We start from the raw sequence: 9,647 nt of genomic DNA on the forward strand, positions 1-9,647 counted from the left end.
GTCGAGGACGTGGACGAGGACTCCGAGTAAGGTGGCATGTCGTTGCTCATGGTGGTTCTAATGCAGTGCCTCCGGAATAGTTGCAAAGTTTAATTTCAGGTGTGCTTAATTTAATTTGAGGGGTGTGTTGTGCTGAGCCCCCAGCAAAACTATGTTATGTTTCTTCTTGTTACTTTAACTCTTCAGTACGTACATACTAGTATTTCTTACATTTCATATTTTAGTTGGTATAGTACTACCACTCGTTTCTTCACATTATATACGTACAATATATATGGCCAACATCATATAGCCAGCAGTTTAGTTGTCAAAGAATTTCAGGGTGCTTAGTTTTGTCAAAGAATTCCAGGATGCTTAGTTTTATTTGAGGGGTGGGTTGTGCTGGACACCATTATTGTGACTAGACTTTTTAATAGTACTATATGCATAATTTGGCGACGAGCGCTCTCTATATGTACCACCTTTTTTTTAATTTCAAGTTTTGCTCCATGGCACAATCCATCAATACTACTGTTGTACAAAAGTATACATATTTTAAAAGGCTAGAGGGCGGGGCAGTCTAGCTCGGTTGGTTTCACGAGAGGCGAGGGCCTTTGTGATTTGACGGCTCATTATTGCTGTCAGATCGAATAGTACTACGCTGCCCACTGCACGCCTGACGCCTCCATTAAATCCCTCCGTTAAACCCGCATGCAAACCCAGAATCCTACTCCGGCCAAACGTCTGTTCATGAGCGGGCCGGAATTAAACGCAACACCGGCCGAGCTCCTCCCGCCCGCCCTCAGTTTAAACGAGGCCAGATGCCAGCCAAGCTCCTACCATCCACCCTCTATTTACACGGGGCCAAACAGACAGCGGGAAAGAATCACTCCCCTCCGCCGCTCCCCCATCTCCTCCTTCACCATTTTCTCCACTCTTCCAATGGCTTCCGATCAGTCGTTCACCGGCATATTACCCGGCTGGGTGGCCCGCCGAGCCCTCCGGATACGGGCGGGCCGCTCGGTGCTTCACCAACCTTGCTTGGCCCGATGGAGCCAGTTGCCGCCCCAAGCAGGCGTGTGGTTCAGCAAGTCGCCGCTCCAGTTCAGCTCGATGAGGAGTGGCGAGTTGCTCCACGCCGGCACGGCGGCGAGCACGCCGGTACGGGCGCCATCGCTGCCACGTCGTACCGCACCACCAGTGTCTGCGATGGCCGCACCTCCCGTGTCTGTGGGTGCGCCTCCCGTGCCTGCGGCAGCGCCATGCAGGCAGAGACAGAAGCCAGGTGCGTGGAAAGCGACGAGTCGGTGGCCAGCTTCTCCGTGTCCGCCGCCATCATCGAGGAGAAGTAGAACACGGGAAGCCGCCACCACTTGGGACCCATGAAGGCCACCATCGAGGCGACGACCGCAGATTTAGGTGGTTTCTTTGCCGCTTCGTCTCTTCCGAGGACCTTCGTTGACCCCGCAAGTGTCTGACGGACATGAGAAAGACAAAGGGATCCGCGGGCGGCTATTTAGAACTAAAATAAGTCTAGATACATCTATTTCTAGGACAAGTATTTCCGGGTGGAGGGAGTATTAATTATACAAGAGAGCCGGATTGGCACCTCTTAGTTCATGTAAATGTAATGAAATCCATCATGTTTATATGAAGATCCAGCTTTTTATATGAAATCGTTCATGCTTATATGAAATCAGTCCGTGTTTGCACGAAATTCATTTGGTTGGTTAGAGTTGTAAAAATGTATGCCGCTGGCGTTTGATGTCGTCCTCCACGGAAGGAAGCTGGAGGAAATTTTCCGGCTGCCGTTGGAGATGCTCTTTATGCTGGAAATAATAGAGTGACATGCAATCCATTTGAGTTAACTGCCTGTATGATTGTCCCTCTATAAAAAGTTAATTGCATGTACAGTGTACACGTGAATTGCAGGGTGGCTACAGCTTCGTACAGAAAGTTAAAAAGTAACAAGTCCATCCTTAATCTTGTATTCTAAGTACTCTGTAGGTTTCACTGTCAGTACAGTAGCGAAAGAAGTATATATTAAATAAGTAGAGTAATATATAATATAAAAATCTAAAGTAAAAAGACAGAATTCGAACTCATGTCATCGCGTTGCGAGCATCCGGCGCTAACCAGCCCAGCACATTTATGTTGTAGACCATGCTGGAGATATATCTCCATGTCTACTCTTATATATACTCCATTTGTTCCTAAATATTTGTCTTTTTCAGATTTCAAATGGACTACCACATAAGGATGTGTATGTAGACATATTTTAGAGTGTAGATTCACTCATTTTGCTCCGTATGTCTTTTCAGGAAGGGGTCAGATTTGTCCTTGATTTATTTATGAGGTATGTAGATGGCACTGCACCACCAATAAAACAGGGTAACATCAAAATTATGGACTACTTTTTTGAGTATCTTGGTAAGGTCCGGTCATAGTCTCTTGTTGAAATCTCTAAAAAGACAAATACTCCCTTCGTCCGGAAATACTTGTCATCAAAATGGATAAAAGCAAATGTATCTAGATGTATTTTAGTTTTAGATACATCTCTTTTTATCCATTTTGATGACAAGTATTTTCAGACGGAGGGAGTAGAAAACAGAGTTGGTGATGATGGTGTGCATGACATCCTACAATATAGGCCGTCGGATTTATATCTAACAGATAGGAAAGAAACTATAGCAATTTTGCAAAACTATAACCACACGTCTCTCTACGTTCGCAAATAAGGCCTTTCCTCGTTCAGCCTATTCTCTCACAAGATTTACTACTCATACAAAGTGCATCTTGATGTTCTGTGCAACGCACGGGTGATACGTCCATTTTGCATCATGCTTTTATATCAATATTTATTGCATTATGGGCTGTTATTACACAATATATCTCAGTACTTATGGCTATTATCTCTTATTTTACAAGGTTTACCATGAAGAGGGGGAATGCCGGCAGCTGGAATTCTGGCTGGAAAAGGAGCAAACGTTGGAAACCTATTCTGCACAACTCCAAAAGTCCTGAAACTCCACGAAACAACTTTTTGGAATTAATAAGAATTTCTCAGCAAAAGAAATACACCAGGGGGCCCACACCCTGTCCAGGAGACAGGGGGCGCCCCCCCCTATAGGGCGTGCCCCCTATCTCCTGGGCCCCCTGGTGGGCCTCCGGTGTCATTCTTCTGCTATATCATCGCTTTTACCCTGGAAAAAATCATGGGCAAGCTTACGGGATGAAACTCCGCCGCCACGAGGCGGAACCAATCTAGGGATCTGGTAGAGCTATTCTGCCGGGAACACTTCCCTCCGGGAGGGGGAAATCATCACCAATGTCATCACCAACGATCCTCTCATCAAGAGGGGGTCAATCTGCATCAACATCTTCACCAGCACCATCTCCTCTCAAACCCTAGTTCATCTCTTGTATCCAATCTTGTATCCAAAACCACAAATTCGTACCTGTGGGTTGCTAGTAGTGTTGATTACTCCTTGTAGTTGATACTTATTGGTTTACTTGGTGTAAGAACATATGTTCAGATCCTTAATGCATATTATTACACCTCTGACTATGAACATGAATATGCTATGTGAGTAGTTACGTTTGTTCTTGAGGACATGGGTGAAGTCTTGCTATTAGTAGTCATGTGAATTTGGTATTCCTTCGATATTTTGATGAGATGTATGTTGTCTTCTCCTCTAGTGGTGTCATGTGAATGTCGACTACATGACACTTCACCATTATTGGGCCTAGAGGAGGTCATAGGGAAGTAATAAGTAGATGATGGGTTGCTAGAGTGAAAGAAGCTTAAACCCTAGTTTATGCATTGCTTTGTTAGGGGCTGATTTGGATCCACATGTTTCATGCTATGGTTAGGTTTACCTTAATACTTTTGTTGTAGTTGCGGATGCTTGCAATAGGGGTTAATCATAAGTGGGATGCTTGTCCAAGTAAGGGTAGTACCCAAGCACCGGTCCACCCACATACCAAATTATCAAAGTACCGAACGTGAATCATATGAGCGTGATGAAAACTAGCTTGACGATAATTCCCATGTGTCCTCGGGAGCTCCTTTATGATTATTAGAAGTTGTCCAGGCTTATCCTTTGCTACATAAAGGATTGGGCCACCTTGCTGCACCTTATTTACTTTGTTTACTTGTTGCTTGTTACTGTTTATCTTATCACAAAACTATCTATCACCTACAATTTCAGTGCTTGCAGAAAACCTTACTGAAAACCGCTTATCATTTCCTTCTGCTCCTCGTTCAGTTCGACACCCTTACTTATCGAAAGGACTACGATAGATCCCCTACACTTGTGGGTCATCAAGACTCTTTTCTGGCACCGTTGCCGGGGAGTGTAGCGCTTTTGGTGAGTGGAACTTGGTAAGGAAACATTTACATAGGCCCTGTTTGGTTCAGCTTTTATCGATGGATTCCGCTGCCGCGTAGCAGAATCTGAACCAAAGAGCGAACCCAGCAGAATCCGATTCCAGAAATCCGCTGCCAAAATCTGAACCAAAAGCGGAAGCAGCCCAGGACGTGCTTTCCAAAATCTGATTCTGCTGTGGGCCAAAATCTAAAAAAGCTGTATCATCTGGTTTGCCAAATGAACTACATCTTTTTCACATCAGATTTTCCATAGCTATTTTTCCACAGCAGATTTTTCACAGCTGCTTTTAGAAATCAACAGCCGAACCAAACAGGGCCATAGTGTGCTGAAATTTTCTGTTACTTGTCACTATGGAAACTAATCCTTTGAGGGGCTTGTTTGGGGTATCTTCACCCAACCAAAAGAGCAAAGAGTTGCTCCTCAACCTACTGAACTTTATGAAAATATTTACTTTGAGATTCCTTCGGTATGATAGAGAAACTGCTAGCTAATCCATTTGCAGGAGATGGAACATTGCATCCCGATTTACACCTTATCTTTGTGGATGAAGTCTGTGGATTATTTAAGCTTGCAGGTATTCCCGATGATGTTGTCAAAAGGAAGGTCTTCCCTTTATCTTTGAAGGGAGATGCATTGACATGGTTTAGGCTATGTGATGATACGGGATCCTGGAATTATAAGCGATTGAAGTTGGAATTTCACCAGAAGTTCTATCCTATGCATCTTGTTCATCGTGATCGTAATTACATATATAATTTCTGGCCTCGTGAAGGAGAAAGCATCGCTCAAGCTTGGGGGAGTCTTAAGTCAATGTTATATTCATGCCCCAATCATCAGCTCTCTCGGGAAATGATTATTCAAAAAAATTATGCTCGGCTTTCTCTTGATAATCGCAACCTGCTCGATACTTCCTGTGCTAGTTCTTACATGCTGAAGACTATTGATTTCAAATGGGACTTATTGGAAAGATTTAAACGCAACTCTGAAGATTGGGGTTCCGACAATGGTAAGGAGTCAGGTATGACACCTAAGTTCGATTGTGCTAAATCTTTTATGGATACCGATGTTTCTCGTGGATTTAGCACTAAGTATGGACTTGACTCTGAGATAGTACCTTCCTTTTGTGAATCTTTTGCTACTCACGTTGATCTCCCTAAAGAGAAGTGGTTTAAATATAATCCTCTTGTTGAAGTTAAAGTAGTTGCACCTATTACGGTTGAAGAAAAGACAATTACCTATAGTGATCCTATTGTTCCTACTGCTTATGTTGAAAAACCTCCTTTTCCTATTAGGATAAAGGACCATGCTAAAGCTTCGACTGTTGTTCGTAAGAGTAATACTAGGACTTATACACCTCCTTAGCAAATTAATGTTGAACCTAGTATTGCTATGGTTAAAGATCTCTTGGATGAGGACTTAGATGGGCATGTTATTATTTCTTAGGCGAGATTGCTAATATTGCTAGACCTGATACTAAGACACGTAGACCTGTCGTAGGCATGCCTGATATTTCTGTTAAAATAGGAGATCATTGTTATCATGGTTTATGTGATATGGGTCCTAGTGCTAGTGCGATACCTTATGATCTCTATAAAGAAATTATGCACGACATTGCACCCATTGAATTAGAAGACATTGATGTTACTATTAAGCTTGCTAATAGGGATACCCTTAAACCTATTGGGATTGTTAGAGATGTTGAAGTTTTCTGTGGGAAGATTAAATACCCTGCTGATTTCCTTGTTCTTGGTTCCCCACAAGATGATTTTTGTCCCTTTATTTTTGGTAGACCCTTCTTCAATACTACTAGTGCTAAGATGAATTGTGAAAAGAATATTGTCACTGTTGGCATAGATGGTATGTCTCATGAGTTTAATTTCGCTAAGTTTAGTAGACAACCCCATGATAGAGAATTACCTAGTAAAGATGAAATAATTGGTCTTGATTCTATTGTCATGCCTCCTACTAATCCATTAGAACAATATTTGCTAGACCATGAAAATGATATGTTTATGAAAGAAAGAAGGGAAATAGACGAATTATTTCTTAAACAGGAACCTATCTTGAAACCAAGGGTGTTCCCGTGTTTGAACTCAAACCATTACCTAATAATCTTAAGTATGCTTATCTTGATGAAAAAGAAATATATCCTATTATTATTAGTGCCAACCTTTCAGAGAAAGAAGAAGAAAGATTATTGAAAACTTTGAAGAAGCACCGACCAGCTATTGGATATACTCTGGATGATCTTAAGGGCATTAGTCCCACATTATGTCAACACAAGATTTCAGTGGAGAAAGATCCAAACCAGTTAGAGATCCTCAAAGACAATTAAATCCTAAGATGAAGGAAGTTGTAAGAAAAGAGATACTAAAGCTCCTTGAGGCAGGTATTATTTATCCCGTTGCTGATAGTGAATGGGTAAGCCCTGTCCATTGTGTCCCTAAAAAGGTATTACCGTTGTTCCTAATAATAAGATGAATTGATCCCGCAAAGAATTATTACAGGTTATAGGATGGTAATTGATTTCTGTAAGTTAAATAAAGCTACCAAGAAAGATCATTACCCTTTACCTTTTACTGATCAAATGCTAGAGAGGCTATCCAAACATACACATTTTTGCTTTCTAGATGGTTATTCTGGTTTCTCTCAGATACCTATGTCAGCGAAGGATCAATCTAAAACTACTTTTACTTGGCCTTTTGGTACTTTTTCTTATAGACATATGCCTTTTGGTTTATGTAATGCACCTTCTACCTTTCAAAGATGCATGGTGGCTATATTCTCTGATTTTTGTGAAAAGATTTGTGAGGTATTCATGGATGACTTCTCCGTCTATGGATCTTCTTTTGATGATTGTTTGAGAAACCTTGATCGAGTTTTGCAGAGATGCGAAGACACTAGTCTCGTCCTGAATTGGGAAAAGTGTCACTTTATGGTTAATGAAGGTATTGTCTTGGGGCACAAGATCTACAAGAGAGGTATTGAAGTTGATAAAGCCAAAGTTGATGCTATTGAAAAGATGCCATGTCCCAAGGACATAAAAGGTATAAGAAGTTTCCTTGGTCATGCCGGTTTTTATAGGAGGTTCATTAAGGACTTTTCTAAGATCTCTAGGCCTCTTACTAATTTTGCAAAAAGATATTCCTTTTGTCTTTGATGATGATTGTGTAGAAGCATTTGAAGCGCTTAAGAAAGCTTTGATCACTGCACCTATTGTTCAGCCACCTGATTGGAATTTACCTTTTGAAATTATGTGTGATGCTAGTGATTATGATGTAGGTGTTGTTCTAGGGAAAAGAGTCGATAAGAAATTGAATGTTATCCAGTATGTTAGTAAGACTCTTGATACTGCCCAGAGAAATTATGCTACTACTGAAAAAGAGTTCTTAGCAGTTGTGTTTGCATGTGATAAGTTTAGACCTTATATTGTTGATTCCAAAGTTACTATTCACACTGATCATGCTGCTATGATATATCTTATGGAAAATAAAGATGCTAAGCCTAGACTCATTAGATGGGTTCTCTTGCTCCAAGAATTTGACTTGCATATTATTGAATAAAGGGAGCTGAGAACCCCGTTGCAGATAACTTTTCTAGGTTAGAGAATGTTCTTGATGACCCACTGCCTATTAATGATAGCTTTCCTGATGAACAATTAGCGGTCGTCAATGCTTCTCGTACTGCTCCTTCATATGCTGATTATGCTAATTACATCGTTGCTAAATTTTTACCGCCTAGTTTCACTTACCAGCAAAAGAAAAAGTTCTTTTATGATTTAAGACATTACTTCTGGGATGATCCACACCTTTATAAAGAAGTAGTAGATGGTGTTATTAGACGTTGTGTGCCTGAGCATGAATAGGAACAGATTCTACATAAGTGTCACTCTGAATCTTATGGAGGACACCACACTGGAGATAGAACTGCACACAAGGTACTACAATCTGGTTTTTATTGGCCTACTCTCTTCAAAGATGCTCGTAAGTTTGTCTTATCTTGTGATGAATGTCAAAGAATAGGTAACATTAGTAGACGTCAAGAAATGCCTATGAATTATTCTCTTGTTATTGAACCGTTTGATGTTTGGGGCTTCGATTATATGGGACCTTTTCCTGCCTCTAATGGTTATACACATATTTTAGTTGCTGTTGATTATGTTACTAAGTGGGTAGAAGCTATTCCGACTAGTAGAGCTGATCATAACACTTCTATTAAAATGCTTAAAGTAGTTATTTTTCCGAGGTTTGGAGTCCCTAGATATCTTATGACTGATGGTGGTTCACATTTCATTGATGGTGCTTTCCGTAAGATGCTTGCTAAGTATGATGTCAATCATAGAATAGCATCCCCCTATCATCCCAGTCTAGTGGTCAAGTAGAGATGAGCAATAGAGGGCTCAAATTAATTTTGCAAAAGACTGTGAATAGGTCTAGAAAGAATTGGTCCCAAAAACTTGATGATGCATTATGGGCCTATAGAACTGCATACAAAAATCCTATGTGTATGTCTCCCTATAAGATGGTTTATGGAAAAGTGTGTCATTTGCCTTTTAACTTGAACGTAAAGCACATTGGGCTATTAAAGAGCTCAATTATAACTTCAAACTTGTCGGTGAGAAGAGGTTGTTTGCTATTAGCTCGCTTGATGAATGGAGAACCCAAGCTTATGAGAATGCCAAGCTATTCAAAGAAAAAGTCAAACGCTGGCATGATAAGAGGATACAAAAGCGTGAGTTTAACGTAGGAGACTATGTATTATTATTAAACTCTCATCTAAGATTTTTTTGCAGGAAAGCTTCTCTCTAAATGGGAAGGCCCCTATGTTATCGAGGAGGTCTATCATTCTGGTGCCATAAAAATCAACAACTTTGAAGGCACAAGTCCGAGGGTGGTAAACGGTAAAAGAATCAACCATTATATTTCAGGTAATCCTATTAATGCTGAAACTAATATTATTGAAACCGTAACCCCGGAGGAATATATAAGGGACACTTTCCAGAATGTTTCAGACTCCGAAAAGGAATAGGTGTGTGGTACGGTAAGTAAACCGACTCCAAAACAACCCCAATGGCAATTTTTATCAGTTTTGGATTATTTAAGAATTTTAGGCAGGAAGAAGTAGTCCGAAAGGGACACGAGGCTCCCACGAGAGTGAAGGGCGCCCCCCTTACTGGGCGCGCCCCCCTGTCTCGTGGGCACCTCATGTGCCTCCCGGACTCCGTTTTCTTGCATATTACGTATTTTGGTCGGTAAAAATTCATTATATACACTCCCG

Source organism: Triticum aestivum, chromosome 6B, assembly GCF_018294505.1.
Source record: "Triticum aestivum cultivar Chinese Spring chromosome 6B, IWGSC CS RefSeq v2.1, whole genome shotgun sequence".
NCBI lineage: Eukaryota > Viridiplantae > Streptophyta > Magnoliopsida > Poales > Poaceae > Triticum > Triticum aestivum.